Here is a 21,118-nt window from a genome sequence, read left to right as displayed (position 1 = left end):
ACAGCCATTTTTAAGAATAATAAAACGAATTCTAGTCACACCCTCCTGAGAGCACACTCTTTTGCAACTAAGGCTTTTGGATTTCTGTGTCCAATTTTAGGAAGAATTCAGCTAAGTCCGTTTAACCAGAACACGCCCCCACCACTAACCTTCCGTATCTGGATTCCTTGTCCTCCACAATTCTTGGTGATGTCAGATCACCCTGGCCTGGTTAGTTTAGCCAGATTCCCCCTTAGCCCTGGTGTTTGCTCTTGTTAATTTACCACCCACTGACATCCCTCCCGCCTCCTTGGCTGTAGACTCCTCATTGCCCATGCTATATTCAGAGTTCAACCACTGCAACTGACCATCCAGCAAATTTGGTTTCTGGTAAGGGTTCTCTTCTTCTCACTACGTCTGCTCACATGGCCTTTCCTTGGCGTGTGTGTCTCTGGTGTCTGGTCTTATAGGGACACTAATCCTATCAGATCAAGGACCCACCCTTTCGCCTTCTCTGAACCTTAATCACCTCCTAAAGACCCAGATCTCCAAATACAGTCCAGTTGGGGGTTAGGCTTCTAACATAAGAATGGGCCGTGGGTGGGGAAGAGAGGGCGGGGAGGATGACACGATTCATTCCATAGCAATCAGAACAGCTAAAATTGAAAGGTCATGGCCATGCCAAAGGCTGGAGAAGAAGCTAAGAAACTCAATCATCCATCACTGGTAGAGATGTAAAATGGTACAGCCACTCTGGAAAAGTTTTTCAGTGTCTTAACAAACTAAACCTACACTTTCCATGTTACCTAGCACTCATACTCCTGGGATTTTACCCAGAGAAATGAACACTTTAGTCTATATGACCTATACATAAGTGTTCACAGCAGCTTTATTTGCAATACCCCCGAACTGGAAACAACTCAAATGTCCTTCATCAGGTGAATGGTTAAACCAACTATTGTGAGAGCTTTTCATTTTTCCAATCCCTATTTACAGAAGTCAAGATTCTAAAACCAATCGGCAGATCCAAAATCGATCTGCCTTGTGCTACAGAGAGTGATACAATCTTCAAAGAGATGAAGAGGGTCACAGTGAAGGAGATAACCAGGAGATGAGCGAGACAAGCAAGAGGGAAAAGCAAAAGTTGAGTCAAAAGGGAATATTTCAGCTAACACAGGTTTCCCATCAGCCTCTGATTCTAAAGAAGAAGGAGATGATTAAGAAGGTGAAAAGAGGGAGCCTGGGTGGCTCAGTGGGTTAAGCCACTGCCTTCAGCTCAGGTCATGATCTCAAGATCCTGGGATCGAGTCCCGCATCAGGCTCTCTGCTCAGCAGGGAGCCTGCTTTCCCCTCTCTCTCTCTGCCTGCCTCTCTGCCTACTTGTGATCTCTCTGTCAAATAAATAAATAAAACCTTTAAAAAAAAAAAAAGGAAGGTGAAAAGAAGCGGGGCGCCTGAGCGGCTCAGTTGGTTGGGCATCCAACTCTTGGTTTCAGCTCAGGGTCATGATCTCATGGATTGTGGGATCAAGCCCCACATTGAGCTCCACTTAAAAAAAAAAAAACAAAAAAAGAAAGAAACAAATGAAAAAACTGAGTACTGAACAACAGGTAACCTGCTATAATGAAAATAAATCTTTTTGGTTCAATGCACTAATTCAGTGGCCAGAAAGAGAATACAAATAGAGCAAACAAGAGATGGAAATCTTGAGACAGATTCATTGACTGAATATTCTAGATTCTGAATTGAGGACTTCATTGTCAATAGCATTATTCCTGTGTTACAACTGTTGTAAAAATTTCCCGTAAGGTACACACTATGTACTGAGGCAGGCCATCATCCTGTTGAAAGTTTGTTATTTTTTTTTTTTTTTACCAAGCTTAAGATAAAGCTATGTGTTTGAAAGTTATAAGTTCCGAGGAAGACAGAAATCATACATTATATCACTTAGAAAAAATAAAAATGTATTTTGTCTGGATGTTAGGTTTTAAGCTGGAAGAGCTAAATGTGCCCTCAGAAATGGGCCAATTGTGCCCTTCCCCTGACATTCCTTTGTTGTGTGATTCTTGAGAATCCCAATACTTGTTGTGGTTTTTTAAAATCCTAAGGGATTTGGGGCGCCTGGGTGGCTCAGTGGGTTAAAACCTCTGCCTTCAGCTCAGGTCATGATCTCAGGGTCCTGGGATTGAGCCCCGCATCCGGCTCTCTGCTCAGCAGGGAGCCTGCTTCCTCCTCTCTCTCTCTCTCTGCCTGCCTCTCTGCCTTCTTGTAATCTCTCTCTGTCAAATAAATAAATAAAATCTTTTAAAAAATTAAAAAAAATTCTTAAATCCTAAGGGATTAAATGGTAGACTTGGAAGAAAAAGAAATTTGTGCTGGAATACCAGTCAGCAATAGAAAGTACTGACCTGTTGATACACATAACAATTTGGATGGATCTCTATAGTTATAGAAGATGTGGCCATGAGAGAAACTGGGTGAAGGGTACACAGGCTCTCTTTGTACTATCTTAGAAATTTCCTGTGAATTACAATTATTTTGAAATAAGAAAATAACTTCTAGGAAAAGTCTCAGAGATCAAACAGATCCACAAGTAACTTAACTATCTTCCAGAACAAAGTTCAAAACATTAAAAAAAAAAAAAGACAACAAAGTCTTGGGGCACCTGGGTGGCTCAGTGGGTTAAGCCTCTGCCTTCAGCTCAGGTCATGATCTCAGGGTCCTGGGATTGATTGGGCTGTCTGCTCAGCGGGGAGCCTGCTTCCCCCCCACCTCTGCCTGCCTCTCTGCCTACTTGTGATTTCTCTCTGTGACAAATAAATAAATACAATCTTTAAAAAAAATAAAAATAAAAATAAAAAAAGACAACAAAGTCTAGATAGTCAACCAATATCATCCACAGTGTCCTGTATCCAATCGAAAGTTAAGAGACATGCCAAGAAGCAGAAACATGTGACCTATAACTAGGAGAAGATATCAATAAATAGAAACAGATGCAGAAATGTTAAAGGTGTTGAAACATGCAGATAAGAATAAGAAAACAGCTTTTATAATTGTGCCCAAGCATTTAAAAGCATACATGAATACAGTGAGAAGGGAAATCAGTATAATCAAAAGCTTTAGAAAAATCAAAAAATTGGGGCACGTGGGTGGCTCAGTTGGTTCAGCATCCCACTCTTGATTTCAGCTCAGGTCATGATCTCAGGGTTGTGAGATCAAGCCCCAAGTCGACCCACTTGTGCTCAGTGGGGAATCTGCTTCAAGATTCTCTCTCTTCCTCTTTCCTTTACCCTGAGCTCTCTCTTGAATAAATAAATAAATCTTTCAAAAATTCAACAAAATTTATAAGACTTTACCTAGAATAATCAAGAAAATAAGAGAGAAGGTAAAAATTACATGACTACATACCATAAAATTGTTGAAAGAATAGTAAGAGAATTAAACAAAACAGACGAACTCCCTCAAAGACACAAATTACCAAAACTCACTTAAGAAGAAATAGAAATTATGAATAATCTTATATCAAGTAAAGACCTTGAATTCATATTTTTTAAAAAGTTCCCACAAATAAGACTCCAGGCCAATGTAGTGTTCCTACCTATCAAACATTTAAGAAATAATGCCAATTCTATACAAAGTTTTTCAGAAAAATAGAGAAGTAGTAAACACCTTCCAACACATTTCAAGAGCCCAGCATTACTTATTAGAAAAACTAGACAAAAATCATTACAGACCACTATTCCTCGTGAACAGAGATATAAAAGTCCTGAACAAAACAATAACAAACCAAATTCAGGAAAATATAAGCATGATCATATATTTGATCAAGTGGGGTTTATCCCAGAAATGCAGTTTATTTCAACATGCGAATATCAATCAATGCAATTCACATATTAATAGAATAAAGGAGAAAAAAATATAATCATTACAATAAATGCAGGAAAAGCATCAGTCAGTTTTAGCACCAAGTTTTTTTTACTATTATCAATAAAGCTGCTATAAACATCCCTACGCAGGTTTTTGTGTGACCATAGATTTTTATTTCACTTATATAAACACCTAGGAAAGACGGCTGGCTCTTATGGTAAATATAACTTTTTTTAAAGAAACTTTTTAAGATTTTATTTATTTATTTGACAGACATAGATCACAAGCAGGCAGAGAGGCAGGCAGAGAGAGGAAAGGAAGCAGGCTCTCTGCTGATCAGAGAGCCCGATGCAGGGCTCGATCCCAGGATCCTGACATCATGACCTGAGAGGAAGGCAGAGGCTTAACCCACTGAGCCACCCAGGCGCCCCGGTAAGTATAACTTTTTAGTAAACTGCCAACATATTTTCCAATATGGCTGCATAAATTTGCACTCCTGTAAATAAGAATGAGAGTTAGGGGCGCCTGGGTGGCTCAGTGGATTAAGCCTCTGCCTTCTGCTCAGGTCCTGGGATCTAGCCCTGCCTTGGGCTCTCTGCTCAACAGAGAGCCTGCTTCCCTTCCTCTCTCTGCCTGCCTCTCTGCCTGCTTGTGATCTCTGTCTGTCAAATAAATAAATAAAATCTTAAAAAAAAAAAAAGAATGAGGGTTATCATTGTTTCACATTCTCCTCTGCACAGAAGTTCCCCCCTCATCCCCAGGGACTATGATCCAAGACCCAGTGGATGCCTGAAACCATGGATAGTACCAAACCCTACGTATACTGTGTTCTTCTCTAAATGTCTATACCTATGATAAAGCTTAATTTATAAATTAGGCACAGAAAGGGATTAACAACAATAACTAATAATAAAGTAGAACAATTACAATAATGGACTGTAATAAAAGTTATGTGAATATGGTCTCCCTCTCAAAATATCTCATCGCACTATGTTCACTCTTCTTGTGACGATGTGAGATGGTAACATGCCTGTGGGATGAGACAGAGCGAGGTGGATGACATAGGCATTGTGATGGAGTGTAGGCTACTATCCATCAGGGGATAGGATGCATAGGAAAGAGTATCATCTGCTTCTGGATGACCCTGGGCAACTGAAACCCTGGGAAACAAAATGATGGTTAAGGGGGGATCTATTGGATTTGGTTTTGTCGGCGTTTTGGATTTTTTTTTTAAGGTGGGGGGAGCAGGGAGAGACAGAGGGAGAGAGATGATCTCAAGCAGACTCTCTGCTGAGTGCTAAGCCCAACTCGGGGCTCAATCTCAGAACCCTGAGATTGTGACATGAGCTGAAATCAAGAGCTGGATGCTTAACTGACTGAGCCACCCAGGTGCCTTTATTTCTTTTTCTTGTTTAATTGCACTGACTAGAACCACTAGCATAATGATGAATAGTAGTAAGAGCAGATATCCTTTTCTTGTTCTTGATCTTAGAAGGAAAGGATCTAGTCTTTTTTTTTTTTAGATTATTTATTTATTTATTTGACAGACAGAGAGAGAGGGAACACAAGCAGGGAGAGTGGGAGAGGAAGAAGTAGGCCTCCTGCTGGGCAGGGAAACCAATGTGGGCCTCGATCCCAGGACCCTGGGATCATGACCTGAGCCTAAGGCAGATGGTTATCAGCCTGAGAAAGTTCACTTTTCCTCCTAGTCTGTTGAATGTTTTTATCATCAGAGAGTTTTGGGCTTTATCAGATGATTTTCCTGCATCTTTTGAGATTATTATGTAACATTTAAAAAATTATATAGTCTGGGGGCGCCTGGGTGGCTCAGTGGTTTAAAGCCTCTGCCTTCAGCTCAGGTCATGATCTTAGGGTCCTGGGATCGAGCCCCGCATCGGGCTCTCTGCTTGGTGGAGAGCCTGCTTCCCTTCCTCTCTCTCTGCCTGCTTCTCTGCCTGCTTGTGATCTCTGTCTGTCAAATAAATAAATAAAATATTAAAAAAATTATATAATCCGTATAATACACTAATTTATTTTTGAATGTTCAACCAACTTTGGATTCTGGGGATAAATCCCACTTGGTCACAGTATATAATTCTTTTATATGTTGGTGGATTCAGTTTGCTAATAATTTGTTAAGGATTTTTTTTCTATATTTGTGAGAGATGTTTATAATTTTCTTTTCTTTCTGATGTCTGGTTTTAGCATCAGCATAATACTAGCTTTATAGAATGGGCTGGAAAGTGTTCCTCCCTCATCCATTTTTGGGGGGAGATTGTGAGGAATTATTAATTCTTCTTTAAATATTTGGTCAAATTCACCAGTGAAGGCTTTGGGCTTACCTTTTTCTTTGTGGGTGGAATTTTCTTTTAAAGGTTTTATTTATTTATTTGACACAGAGAAAGACAGAAAGCACAAGTAGGCAGAGAGGCAGGCAGAGAGAGAGGGGGAAGCAGGCTCCATGCCGAGCAGAGATCCCGATGCAGGGCTCGATCCCAGGACCCTGAGATCATGACCTGAACCGAAGGCAGAGGCTTAACCCACTGAGCCATCCAGGTGCCCCTGTGGGTGGAATTTTGAGAATAATTCAATCTCTTACTCATTATTGACTTATTTGGAGTCTTTATTTTTTCTTCCATCAGTTTCAGTAGATTAGTTTCTAAGCATTTGCCCATTTTATCTAGTTATCCAATTTATTGGCATACATTTCTTTCAGCCATTATTTCTTTTCTTCTCTCTCTCCTCTCCTTCTTGTACTCCTGTTGTACATATGTTGGTGCATTTAATGGTATTGTAAATTTCTCTGAGGCCCTATTCCCTTTTCTTCATTCTTTTTCTCATTCTCCTTCTTTGGATTGTATAATCTCTATCAATCTATCTTCAAGTTCACTAGTTTTTTCTTCTGTTATTTCTTTCTATTTTGGGGAATCAATAGGGAATTTTTCATCTCAGTTATTGTACTTTTCAACTCCAGAATCTCCATTTGGCTCTTTTTTAAAAAAATAACTTCTATTTTTTTATTAATAGTCTTTATTTGATGTTACATTGCCATTATACCACTTGCTTTTTAATTATGATTTTCCTTAGTTCTTTAAACATATTTATAATGTCTACTTTGAAATGTTAGTTAAATTTAACATCTAGTCCCTCTGAGTCAGTTTCTTTTTTTTTTTGACACTTGTAAAATTTAAATTCAATTAGCCAAGGTAGAGTACATCATTAGTTTCTGATATAATGTTCAATAATTCATTAGTTGAGTATATCACCCAGTGCTTATCATATCACAAGCCTCTTTAATGCCCATCACCCAGTCACACTGGTGAAATCCAAATAAAGCATGCAGTTTAATTAATAGAAACATACCAATGTTAATTTCCTAGTTTTAATCATTGCATTGTGGATATGTAAGTTGTTATCATTAGTGGAAGCTGGGAGAATGTTATATGGAAACACTATTATTTTTTTTATTGTAGTGAAATATGCAGAACATAAAAGCATTGAATATTTTAACCATTTTTAAACATATAATTCAGTGGCATTTAGTTCATTTACTATATTATGCAATCATCCCCAACTAGAGTTCCAGAACATATTTATCAACCTAAAAGAACTCTAATTTTTTTTAAGATTTATTTATTTATTTGAGAGAGTGAGGGGTTGCAGAGGGAGAGGAGAAACAGTCTTAAACAGACTCCACAATGAGCACAGAGCCCGACTCCAGGCTCAGTGTCATGACCCTGAAATAATGACCTTGACATAATGACCCTGCGATCATGACCCTGAGATTATGACTTGAGGCGAAACCAAGAGCCAGATGCACAACCAACTGTGCCACCCAGGTGCCCCAGAACTCTGTAATATTTTTACAACTGTTTGTAGTGCTAAAATTATGTCAAAATAAAATATTTTAAAATTCACCCTTTTATGAAAAAAACTTCCAGCAAACTAGAAATAAGGAAACTTTCTCAGCCTGATAAAGGGCATCTATGAAAAACCTATAGGTAACATAACTGTAAAACTAAATGCTTTCCCCCAAGATAGAGAGAAAGGCAGGGGTTATACTTTCATCACTTTTTAAAACTAATACCATTTAAAACAGTGTCCAATACCATGAAATACTTAGAGATAAATTTAACCAAATGTGTTTATTAAATGTACAATGAAAACTCTAAGACATTGTTGGAAAAGTAAAAAAAGACTTAAATAAATGGAGATATATACCATGCTCATGGACTGGAAGCTTCAATATTTTAAGACAGCAGTTCACCTTAAATTGATGTGTAGATTCAATGCAATCAAATAAAAACTCCAGTAGGCTTTTCTTATTTTTTGCAGAAACTACAAGCTGATTTTTAAAATTCATACGGAAATGCAAAACCCAAATCAACTTTGAAAAAATAACAAAGTTATATTACCTCATTTCAAGACTTAGAACAGAGGCACAGAAATCAAGTCAGTGTTGTATTGAGGTAAGGATAGTTGTACAACTGGGAAGCAAGTCCAGAAATAGAACCACACAGATATGGTCAATTGATTTTCAATACAGGGGTCAGTGTAAGCCAATGAAGAAAGGATGTTCTTTTCAAGAAATGGTGCTGAACAACTGAATATACACATGGGCAGAAATAAGCTTTGACCCTTATACCATATAAAAACGTTTACTTTTTTTAAAAATTTTATTTATTTATTTGACAGACAGAGATCACAAGTAGGCAGAGAGGCAGGCAGAGAGAGGGGGAAGCAGGCTCCCTGCTGGGCAGAGAGCCGGATGTGGGGCTCGATCCCAAGACCCTGAGATCATGACCTGAGCCGAAGGCAGAGGCTTTAACCCACTGAGCCACCCAGGCACCCCTAAAAACATTTACTTTAAATAGATTAGAGACCTACATGTAAAGGCTAAAACTGTAACAGAATCTAGGAAAAAATGCATAGGAGGAAACTTGCACAGTCTGGAATGACAAAGATGTCTTTTATACAAGCAGTGTGGACTACAAAAGAAAAAAGTGTAACTTAGACTTTATCAAAATTTAAAATCTGCTTTTTGAGAGATCCCTTTAAGAAAATAAAATGATGAATTTGGAATGGGAGAAAAATATTTACAATACCTCTATTGTACAAAATCAAAGACTTGCATCTGGAAGATATAAAGGTCCTTCACAAATCATCATCATCAACAACAACAACAAACCCAATCAGAAAATGGGCAAAAGATGTGGATAGACATTTCTCCAAAGAAGATATACCAATGGGCAATAAACACATGAGAAGATGCTCAGCTCTGTTAGTCATTTGAGAAATGCAAAATCAAACCACAATGGGATAAGAAATTCACAAACTGGTTTCCAGTGCTCTGTACCATTTCAAATTCCCCTACATAATTTATGAGAGTTCCAGTTGCTTCACATCCTCACCAACACTTGGTATGGTCACAGGGAACATAAAAAAACTTGGGATTTTTATAATATAGGAATGCTGGCCATACCGACTCCATTTTTGACCCTCCATCTTGTTGTTTGCTTAATGACCTTTTTTATACATCAATCCCTAATGATTGATGTATAAAAACTCCATACTCATTCCAAGACCAGAGCATTTAGGGAGGCTGTTCCAGATTTCACTGGGCTCATAACATGCTTCTCTCCTCCAGAGGCAAGGCACCAAGAGGTGCGAAGTCTCTTAAACATTAGTTGTTAATCATGTATATGCGAACACTCCCCTACACGTCCACCCTCCTCTAAAACCAGTAGGTTAAAAACTGGGCTTTTGCTGAGACTGGCTGCACAGCTGTCTGGATAGCTGTCCCCCCAGATCCTGTCAGAAAGTTACCCAAAATAAAACTCTGTGTATTCTGTATGGAGTTGGATGCTTTGCTTTTTCAATCTCGAGGTGCCTTCTCAGTTTGGGGACACTTTATATTCTTCCTGCTCTTGAACACATAATCAGTTTGCGGGGGGGTGGGGGGGGTGGAGAAAGGAAGGGCAAGATGAGAGGGCTGTGTTCAGTACAAAATTGGTTAATATTTTACCCAGCAAAAAACCAAAAACGAAACCGGAAAACAACCCTATAATCCTTGGGGCCATCTTCTACACTGGACAGAAAATAAAAGCACATCTTAGTTTTGCAGAATTGTAAAATCCACTGGCTCTAATCCTTTGGCAAGTAACGTTTCCTGTCCCCCAGAATGCTTTCTGTCCTCCGGCTGGTAGGATGAAACTCTGCAAGACTCTGAAAGCTCACAGAGGCATTCTCTAAGTTTTGCATCATTTCTTTTAATAATAACAATCTCCTGATCGCCCTTGCTTGTCCTTCTGGCCTTTGTCCCATCTGTCCTTCGCGGCAGAGTGATTTCTTTTCAAAATGCCAGGCTGCTTAAAGCTCTGCGGTCCCCTGGCTCTGACCCGGAAGCCGGACATTCATTCCTTCCGGCCCACACCGGAAGTTGTAGCAGGAAGTTGTTTGGAGACTGACCCTGCCCCCAGCTTCCCGGACAAGCTCCAGATGGTCCACTTATGGACAGCACGTGGGGTAAGCTGATTCATTCAGAATGAACCCAAGAATTTTGAGAGGTTGTTGGGGCACCAGAACTTCTCTCTCTCCCTTTTCATTATGTGGTACATGGGTGTGAGTTCTGGAACTATCACTTCTCACTTTTCTTACCAGGAAAGAACGCAGACTGAGGATGGAGCGACCATGGAGGGGGGTGGTATAGAGTTGAAAGAATGGGGTCAAAATAGAGTGAAGCCCTGACCAAGCCATTCTTGATCACTGGAATTGTCCAGTTACCTGAGCCAAGAAATTCTCTTTATTATTATTTTTTTGAGGATTTATTTATTTGCGGGGGAAGGGGCAGAGGGAGAGGGAGAGACAGAATCTCAAGCAGACTCCACACCAAGCATGGAACCCCACTTGGGGCACGATCTGAGGACCCTGAGATCATAACCTAAGCAGAAACCAAGAGTGGGAGGTTTAACTGACTGAGCCATCCAGGCACCCCTCTCTTGTTTAGAAGTTTTTCCTTTTTTTTTTTTTTTTAAGATTTTATTTATTTATTTGAGAGAGAGAGATCACAAGTAGACAGAGAGGCAGGCAGAGAGAGAGAGAGAGAGAGAGAGAGGGAAGCAGGCTCCCTGCTGAGCAGAAAGCCCAATGCGGGACTCAATCCCAGGACCCTGAGATCATGACCTGAGCCGAAGGCAGTGGCTTAACCCACTGAGCCACCCAGGCGCCCCTCCTTTGTTTTTTTTTTTTTTAAACACATTTATACTGCCAATTATTATCTGAAACTTTTCTAAACACTGTACATATATTAACTCATTTAAACTTAGAACAACCTTAGGATGTAGGCCTATTTTCTATTCACTATTTACAGATGAGGAAACTAAAATAGATCATAAGTAACTTAGCCAACGTCCATAGCTAGTAAATGTTACAGCCACGTCCTGAACCTAGTCAGTTTGGTCATGGTGTTCTTGCTCTTAACCAATACCATGATCTGAGTGTAATACTCCAGTCTCCAGAGGCAGACCCTGAATTAAGGATTTTATATGCTAGTTTATTTGGGAGATGATGTTAGGAAACATCAGTAAGGGGGTGCCTGGCTGACATAGTCAGTTAAATGTCCAACTGTTGGTTTCTGCTCAAGTCGTGATCTCAGAGTCATGAGATCCAGCCCCACGTTGGGCTCCATGCTCAGCGTGGAGTCTGCTTGACATTCTCTCTCCCTTTCCCTCTGCTCCTCCCACTCGCATGTTCTCTCTCTCGAATAAATAAATGGATCTTAGGGAAGAATAAAGAAATGTCAGTAAACAGTACAGGAGAGAAAGTAGCCAACAAAGCCCATGGATCAAGTGAATTACTGCTGTAAGTGATTGGGTCTTAATCCGTTTGAAGAACTCTAGCATGGAACACGTACGTTCTGATCACCTATTGTTGCAGAATAACCCCCCCCCCAAACTTAATGCCCTAAGGCAACAACTACAATGGATTATTTACTGTATCTCATGGTTCTGGTGGTGGCCTGGACTCAGCTAGCAGGTTCTTGCTTGAGGTCTTTGGTGCGGTTACAGTCACAGGAGGCTGGGGCTTCTCCACTCACCTGTCTGATGGTCCTTGCTGGCTGAGCCAGGACCTCTGTGGGGGCATTCGGGCAAAGCATGGACCCAGCTCCTGTCAGAAAGTTACGCGGCCTCTGCATGTGGCTGGGCCTTGCTCATAGCCTGGTGGCAGGGTTCCAAGAGTGAGCTTCCCACCCAGAAAGCCAGGGACCTTTTATGACCTAGCCTCTAAATTCACACTGCATCACTTCCATTGCATTCTGTGTGTTACAAGGGCGTCACTAAAGTCAACCCAGACTCAAGGGTTGTGGAATCAGATTCTGCCTCTTGATAGGAGGGTGGTCAAAAGCCAGAACCTGTCCTGGAGTGTCTGTCCCTACATGAGAGAGAAACGAACTCTTCTATGGTATGTTTTTCTCTTATGGGTGGTGGATTCCTTCCGTCTGGGGCAAGCTTCGGATCCTTCTCTTTACTCACCTGGTCTCCATCCTCACCACCTAATGTATGTTACATTAGAATTTTTATCGATGCTGGAAGATTTTCTTTTCAAGGGCTTTCAGCCCAACAGCCCAAAACCATGAGCAGAAGAGAAAAGACTAGCTTCTTGCTTTGAGAGGCGGGGGTGGGAGAAATGTAGCAAGAAGAAAATCAAGCTAAGAGGCACATACATGTGTGCTGTAATTCCCAAGACACTTAGGTCCTTAACGTGGTGTTAACATCCACTGAGGCATGAGGCTCCACCAAGGCAGGAACTGGGACTGTTTGGTGGGACCTTTAGCACCTGACGCAGGGCCTGGCACCCTCAGTGCATACTGTAGGAGGGAAGGAATGGGCGAATGCCCAAAACTACATGTGTGTGCACAGAGAATTTTATAAACATTTTATTTGTAGGGGGTGCCTGGCTGGCTCAGTTGGTTGAGCATGTGACTCTTGATCTCAGGATGGTGAGCTCGAGCCCCACGTGAGGGGTGGAGTTTACTTAAAAATAAATAAATAATTAAAAATAAAAATATTTTATTTGTAAATAATTTCAAATTCACAGAGAATTTCTGAGAATCGGAATAATAGAACATTTGTGGCCTTTTCCTTTACCCATAGGTCTCATATTGCTAACATTTTGTCCCATTAGTTTAATAAATAATAATATACCTATAACAAATGATATTACATATGCTAACATAATGATACATAACATATAATTATTATAAATATTATATATAATTATCTATTATAGCTTTAATATATAGTAATATAACATATATAATATACATTAAAGCTATAATATAAAATATAGCTATAAAATATGATGCATATACTAATATATATTCTTACATATAATCATATTATTATGTATGATTACATATCATGCGTTATAGTTATATATGATTTTATAATATAATCATAAAATTATATAATATATATTACTTATAATAGTATAATATATAGCAATAATATATGATAATTATATATATATAGTTGGCCCCTGACAATATGGGTTTGAACAAGATGGGCCCACTTATATAATTTAAAAAAATATTTTTTAATAAATACATTACAGTACTATAAATGTATTTTCTCTTCCTTATGATTTTTTTAAAGATTTTATTTATTTGAGAGAGACGATTTCTCAGATTTTCTTTGTTGTCAATGACTTGGCTTAAGAAAATGATTTATTTATTTGAGAGAGGGTGAGAAAATGTGAGGGTGGGGGGAGGGGCAAAGAGAGAGGGGAGGCAGACTCCACACTGACCATGGAACCCAACACAGGGCTTGATCTCATGACCCTGAGATCATGACCTGAGCTGAAACCAAGAGTCAGACACTTAACCAATTGAGCCACCCAGGCACCCCAACAGTGACTTGAGTTTTGAGGAGTACTGGTCGAGTCTTTCGTAGAAACTCCCTCCACTTAGATTTTTCTGATGATTGTCTTATGGCAAGACCAGGTGAGACCATCTCATCATATCATACAAGGGGTCCGTGACCTCAGGATGACTTAATTGATGTTGACCTTGACTGCCTGGCTGAGGGAAGTTTCTAAACTGTGAAGTCAGTCCCTTCTTCCCCTGACTCCCTAACTTGTCTGTCCTCCCTTCTTTCTCTTTCTAAATAGAAGGTTCCTTGTTTTGTGTTCATCTGTTCCTTCATTATTGGATTCTCTGCCAGAATGCCTGTGTAAGTGATGTTGAGTCCTTCCTGGGGCCTCATATCAGGAGACATACATACGATGCCCGTCTGTGTGTCCTCAGTGATGTTGATGTTGATGACTCAGTAGAGATGTTGTCTGATTGCCCCACTGAACAGCCACGCTTTTCTTTCTTTTTATTCATAAGCAAATCATATTCAGATTTTCTAAACACTTCTTATGGTGAAATATACAAAACACAAAATTTCCCCATTTTAACCATTCTTCAGTCTATATTCAGTGGCATTGAGAACATTCACAGTGTTGTGCAGCTATCCCCACTGTTTCCACTCTGACGCTATCTAGGGGCTCACCAAGTTGGTTCACTGGGACAAAAGATGCTCCTCTCACCTGGAAATTCTGAGGGATTTAGGAATGCTGTGTCAGAAACTGGAGACAAAGACCAAGTATTTATTTTTATTTATTTTTATTATAAAGTTCCCTCTACATTCTGCCCTCTGCCCACACTCTGGTAGCCACCATTCTACTTTCTATCTCTATGAGTTTGACTATTTCAAGTACTTTGTATACGTAGATTCAAGGAATATTTGTTCTATTGTGTCTGGCTTATTTCACTTACCATAATATTTTCAAGGTTCATCCATGTTGTAGGCTCTAGTAGGCTCCACCCACAAAGTGGGGCTTAAACTCATGATCCTGAGATCAAGAGTCACATGCTCTACTGACTGAGCCATCCAGGTGCCCCTCAGTCCTTTTTAAGGCTGAATAATATTCTATTATTTGTAAATGCCCTATTTTCTTTATCCATTCATTCACTGATGAACACTTTTGTTATATCTACCTTTTGGCTATTGTGAATAATGCTGCTAAGAATATTAATGTACAAATACCTCTTCAAGTCCTTGCTTTAAATTCTTTTGAATATATACCTGGAAATGGAATTAATTCTTTTGGATACATGCCTAAAAGTGAAATTGCCTTATACATTGTGTCTAAAAACGTAAACTAATAATTTTGAAATATGCATTTGTCTCTTAAATCATGTAGAAAACAAAATGTCCTTACAGACCAAAGTTATAACAATACTAGCTTCTAGACTAATGAGTGTTTTTTAAAAATTATCAGTTTCTTAAATCATGTAGAAAATAAGAGGTGGACTTACACAGCTTTGTTATGATAATACTCACTTTTACAATTGCCTACATGTTTACCCTTACTGAAATTTCTGTTCCTTCATACAGTTTTGAGTTGTCTAGTGTCCTTTCATTTTAACCTGAAGGATATCCTTTAGGATATCTTGCAGGGTGGGTCTAGCCGTAACTAACTTCCTGAATATTATATATATCTGAGAATGTCTTAATTTCTCCCTCACTATTGAAGGATATTTTTGCTGGATACTAAATTCTTGCTTGATAGTTTTTTTTTGTTTTGTTTTTAAAGATTTTATTTATTTATTTGAGGGGGAGAGTGAGAAAGCATGGGGGGGAGGGGGAGAGGGAGAAGCAGACTCCCTACTGAGCAGGAAGCCTGACACAGGACTTGATCTTGGGACCCCAGGATCATGACCTGAGCTGAAGGCAGTCACTTAACCAACAGAGCCAACCAGGTGCCTTCTCTTAACACTTTGAATACATCATCCCATTGCCTTCTGGCTTGCAAAATTTTTGATTGAATGTATTATATTATAATATAATTATATATAAATATATATTATACAATACAGTAATCTTATTGAATATCTCTTGTGGATGATGATTTGGTTCTCTCTTGCTATTTTCAAAATTCTCTCTGTCTTTGTCTTTCAACAACTTGACTTTAATGAGTCTCAGTAATAGGTCTCTTTGAGCTTATCCTAGTTGGAGTTCTTTGAGATCTTTCGATGTTTGTATTGAGGTTTTTCAAAGTGTGGGGATTTTCCTACCATTATTTATTCACCTATTCTCTCTGCCCCTTTATCTCCCTCTTCTCCTTCTTGGACTCCCACAATATGCATGATGGTCTATTTAATGATGTCCCATTGGTCTCTCAGGCTGTATTCACTTTTCTTCAATCTTTTTTCTTTTTGTTTCTCAAACATCATAATTTTTATTTTCCTATCTTCAAATTTGCTGATTCTTTCTTCTCTTTGCTTAAATCCGCTTTTGAATCTCTCTGGTGAGTTTTTCATTTTATTATATACTTTTTGAGATCAAAATATTTTTTCCTTTCTTTTTAGGTTTTCTGAGTCTTTATTGATATTTCCATTTTATTCGTACATTGTTTCCTTGACATTCTCCACATCTTCCTTTAGTTCTTTAAGCATTGTTAAGACAGTTATTTAAAGTCTTTGTCTAATAAATATTGCTATCAAATCCTTTTCAGGAAGTGTTTACCTTGGTTATGGTCTTTCTCTGAATTGGCCGTAGTCTCCTTTTTTATGCCTTGTGTTTTTTTTTCCTAGGTGAACACTGGACATTTGATCTATTATTGTAATAATTCCAGAAATATGATTCTCTCCCTTTCCCAAAACTTCCTATTTTTGATTTTGTTTTTTTAATTGTTGTAGCTATCTCTTGGTTGAGGATCTACCTAAGGTGTATATATACAGCCTTTACTGGTGTTTTTTGAGTCTGCATCTATCTTTCACCTTCGCAATGACTTTCTAATTTCCTCTGCAGTGCAGTTGCTTTTGAAAGTCTTATTCCTCAATGTTTGGCTCTTAAAATGGGAAAAGAGAAAAATAAAGGATGGGGGAAAAGAAAAGTCCTGATCCTTTAAATCTCCTGGAAATGATTTTGGCCAGAGAGGGATTTCCTTGAGACACTAGGTGGAGGAGCAACAGACAACAGCCACTGTCTTTTTGTCTGGACTTCTGTGATCAGAAGTAGCAATCAGTGATTAGAACACAGATTTCCAACATTGGAAGAACATGGCTCTTTTTGCCCACTTGGGCCCCTGCCAGCTGTGTGAAAGCTGTTTCTGGAACATGTGTATGACTACCTGCCTTGGTGCCGAGGGGAAGGGTTCACATACACTACTCTGCTGAGACCTAGAAATTGACTGAAATTAATTACTCTTTTCTGTCCAAGCTTTTCCTTGGAATTTACAAGCATTCAGTAGACTCCAGAGTTCCAAATAGTTACACAAAACAGACTTTTTAAAAAAAATATTTCATTTATTTATTTGAAAGAGAGAGTGAGAGCATGAGAGAGAGATCATGAGCAGAGGGGAGGGGTAGAGGGAGTAGAAAACTCCCCACTGAGCAGGGAGCCTGACTTGGGCCTTGATCCTAGGACCTTGAGATCATGACCTGAGCCAAAGGCAGATGCTTAATTGAGCCACCCAGTTGCCCCCACAAATCAGATTCTGCTAGTGCAATTCTTATTTAGGGGGGGAATCAGTTTTGATACTTGGTACTCCACTATCTTTCTGAAATCCTCTCCTTTGTATATGACTTTTGAGAATTTGATTGTAAGGTCTTTTTGTGGGTCCTTTTGGGTTTCTCATACTAGGAGTTCTTTCAGATTTTGATTATGTAGATTCATGATTTCACAAAATTTTGGAAGTATTTGGCCTTAACTTTTACAAATATTCTTTTGCCTCTTCTTTTCTCTTTCTTCCAGGGTTCTCATCAGACATATATTGATACATTTGATGATGTCCCACATATCCCTTAAGCTCTATTTTTCATCATTTTTTTCCCTCTGTGCTCCTCAGATTGGATAATTTCAATTGTTCTTTTTTTTTTAAGAGTTTACTCTTAAATTTGACAGAGAGTGAGAGAGAGCACAAGCAGGTGGAGCAGGAGAGGGAGAGGGAGAAGCAGACTTCACACTGAGCAGGGAGCCCAATGTGGGACTTGATCACAGGGATCATGACCTGAGCCAAAGGCAGACTCTTAACTGACTGAGCCACCCAGGTACCCCATCAATTGTTCTATCTTCAAGTTTGTGGATTCTTTCTTTTGCCTGATCAAGTGTGCTTTTGAATGCCCCTGTGAATATTTTCTTTCAACTATTGTGCTCTTTAGCTCCAGCATTTGATACGGTTCTTTTTATAGTTTCTATCTTTTTATTAATATTCTCTATTTTTTCAAATACTGTTCTCCTCAATTTCTTTAGCTTTTTGAGCATAGTTAAGACAATTGGTTTAAAGTATTTGTCTAATAAGTTGATATCCAGGCTCTGTCAAGGACAGTTTCTCTTAATTTTGTCCCCTGTGAATGGGACACATATTTTTGTTTCTTTGCATTCCTTGTCATTTTTTTGTTGAAAACTGGATATTTTGAATAATACAATATAGTAACTCTGAAAATCAGATTTTCCCCTTTCTCCAGAGTTTATTGTTCTTGATTGTTGGGGGCTGGTATTATCTTTCTCTCTCTCTCTCTCTCTCTCGAGAGAGAGAGAGAGAGATTTTTTTCAAAATATTTTGCAAAAACTCAATTCCTTGTTGTGTGTCATCATTGAATGTGTTTTGTTGTCTTGGTAGACAAAGATTTCTAAAACTGTAACTGCCTGGAGCCAAAAAGAGGAAGAATGAAAAGCCCTTTTTCTTAGTCTTTGCAGATTGGATCTGACCTGGGGTGCTCCTACAATGAATAGATAGGCCACCTAGAACTCTGCCTTAGCTCTCATCTCCTGCTTGTGCAGAGCCCAAGGATCAGCTAACCATGCAAGCCTAGAATCTTTTGAGATCTTTTCTATGTATGCATCTGGCCCTGGGCATTCCCTTTATAGTCCCAATAGCCTGGTATATGCTACAGTCTCTCAGAATCCTTATTCCTCTAGTATCTTCTTTCCTTCCCAGCCCTTTGACTCCACCTGCTGCTGCTGTCCCTGTGCACTGTCCCTTGCCCAGAAGGCTAAGGGTATTCAATATCTTTAAATGCTTTTGAAAATCACTCTCTGAGAAGCTGACTCAGCCTGAGGGGGCACCAGTACATTAGGTAACTGCCAAAATGATCAAAACTTGTAAGCACAGTATTTAGAAAAAAACCCTTGATCTAGCAAGTTATTCCAAGAACATGGGTGGCCATCCCCACAGCCAGAGAAATGGGTGATGGTTTGTGGGAAGGAAAAAAAAAACCCACAATCTTTTCTTTTTTCTTTTTCTTTTTTAAAAATTTTACCCATCCCCCAACCCACATTCCCTCTGGTAATCACCAGTTTTTCTCTATAGTTAAGAGTCTGTTTCTTGGTTTGTCTCTGTTTGGTTTTTTTTTTCCTTTTGCTCATTTGTTTTGTTTCTTAAATTCTGCATGAGTGGGATCATATGGTATTTATCTCTGACTGACTTATTTCATGTAGCATAATTCTGTCTAGTTCATCCATGTTGCACAAATGGCAAGATTTCATTCTTTTTTATGGTTAGATAATATTCCATTGCGTGTGTGTATATATAATATATACACACACTACATCTTCTTTACCCATTCATCTATTGATGGACACAATCCTTTCTTACTAAAACTTAATAATTTTTTTCCTTCATTAAACACTTTCTGGTTGCTGTAAGCTCTTGATTGGATTCCAGAGCTCTAGAAAATGTTGACTTTGTCAGTTTTTGCTTAATAGTTGCTTCAGTGGAGGGACTGACTGTTTGACTTGTTATACTTCCATTTTCTTTTGCTATTTTGCTCTCTTCCTCTGCTTTTTCATGATTTTCTTTTTTGTTTTCTTTCTTTCTTTTTTCTTTTTCTTTTTTAGAGAGGGAGTGCATGCGTCTGATTGGAGGGGCAAAGGGAGAGGGAAGAGAGAGAATCTTAAGCAGGCTTCATGCTCAGTACAGAGTCCCAAATCAGGGCTCTGTCTCATGACCCTAAGATCATGACCTGAGCGGAAATCGAGAGTGGGCATTTAACTGACTGAGCCACCCAGGTGCCCCTCAAGATTTTCTCTTATTAGTCAGTTACTTCTTACCATGGATAGTGCTATTAAAAGATCTGCAGAGAAATCACAGGTTTTCCCTTTGTGAGTGGATTTCCTTGGAATTTATTCCCAGATGGGGAAATTTGGGCCAAAGAAAATAACAGTGGTACAGCTCTGGTTTAAATATTACCAATCATTCTAGAAAGGCTGGCTTGACTTAACCATCATACATGCACACATGCATAGACCCCCTCCTCCAATCTTTGTTTTTCTCTTCAATCTGTGGCAATTTGTGTTATTTTTATTTTTTTAAATATCTATCTTTACTGAGTATCTAATACATGCCAAATGCTTTGTTTGGTATTTCTTTTTTTTTTATTTTTTTTTTTTTCATTTGAGAGAGAAAGAGAGAGCCTGAGAGGGGAGAAGGTCAGAGGGAGAAGCAGACTCCCCGTGGAACTGGGACCCTGATGTGGGACTTGATCCCGGGACCCCAGGATCATGACCTGAGGTGAAGGCAGTGACTTAACCAACTGAGCCACCCAGGCGCCCTTGTCTGGTATTTCTTAATGCCTCTTCTTCTTCCTTTTTTCTTTTTAAGATATAAGGATTTTTCTTGTTTAAGATTTTATTTATTTATGGAGAGAGAGAAAGAGAGTGCAAGTAGGGAGAGGAGCAGAGGGAGAGGGAGAGAGAATCTCAAGCAGACTCCAAGCTGAGTGCAGCCCAATGTGGGGCTCCATCCTACGACCCTGAGATCATGCCCTGGGCTGAAACAAGGAGATGGACACTTAACCAACTGGGCCACCCAGGCGCCCCACTTAATGCATCTTCTCAAAGTGAGCGTTTGCATTTACTAATGAAGAAACTTAGAAAGTTCAAGTCACTTGAGGTTACACAACGAGGGCTGACTGGCCAGAACATTCCTACAGCTTCTCTGAGCCCTGTGGGTCATGACCTGAATCACATCTGGAATGAAGAAACTATACAGATCCAAATTAAAACCCAGAGGGAAGAGGCTTGGGCTATGATCGTGGTGATGGCGATGTAATATTTCAAAATCCCCAAATTCCTACATAAAAACAGTTGAGGGGCGTCTGGGTGGCTCAGTGGGTTAAAGCCTCTGCCTTCAGCTCAGGTCATGATCCCAGGGTCCTGGGATCAAGCCCCGCATCGGGCTCTCTGCTCTGCTCAGCGGGGAGCCTGCTTCCCTTTCTCTCTCT

The sequence above is a fragment of the Lontra canadensis genome, unplaced genomic scaffold (assembly GCF_010015895.1).
Source record: "Lontra canadensis isolate GAN:19392208 unplaced genomic scaffold, GSC_riverotter_1.0 scaffold122, whole genome shotgun sequence".
NCBI lineage: Eukaryota > Metazoa > Chordata > Mammalia > Carnivora > Mustelidae > Lontra > Lontra canadensis.
This window is presented reverse-complemented; position numbering follows the sequence as displayed.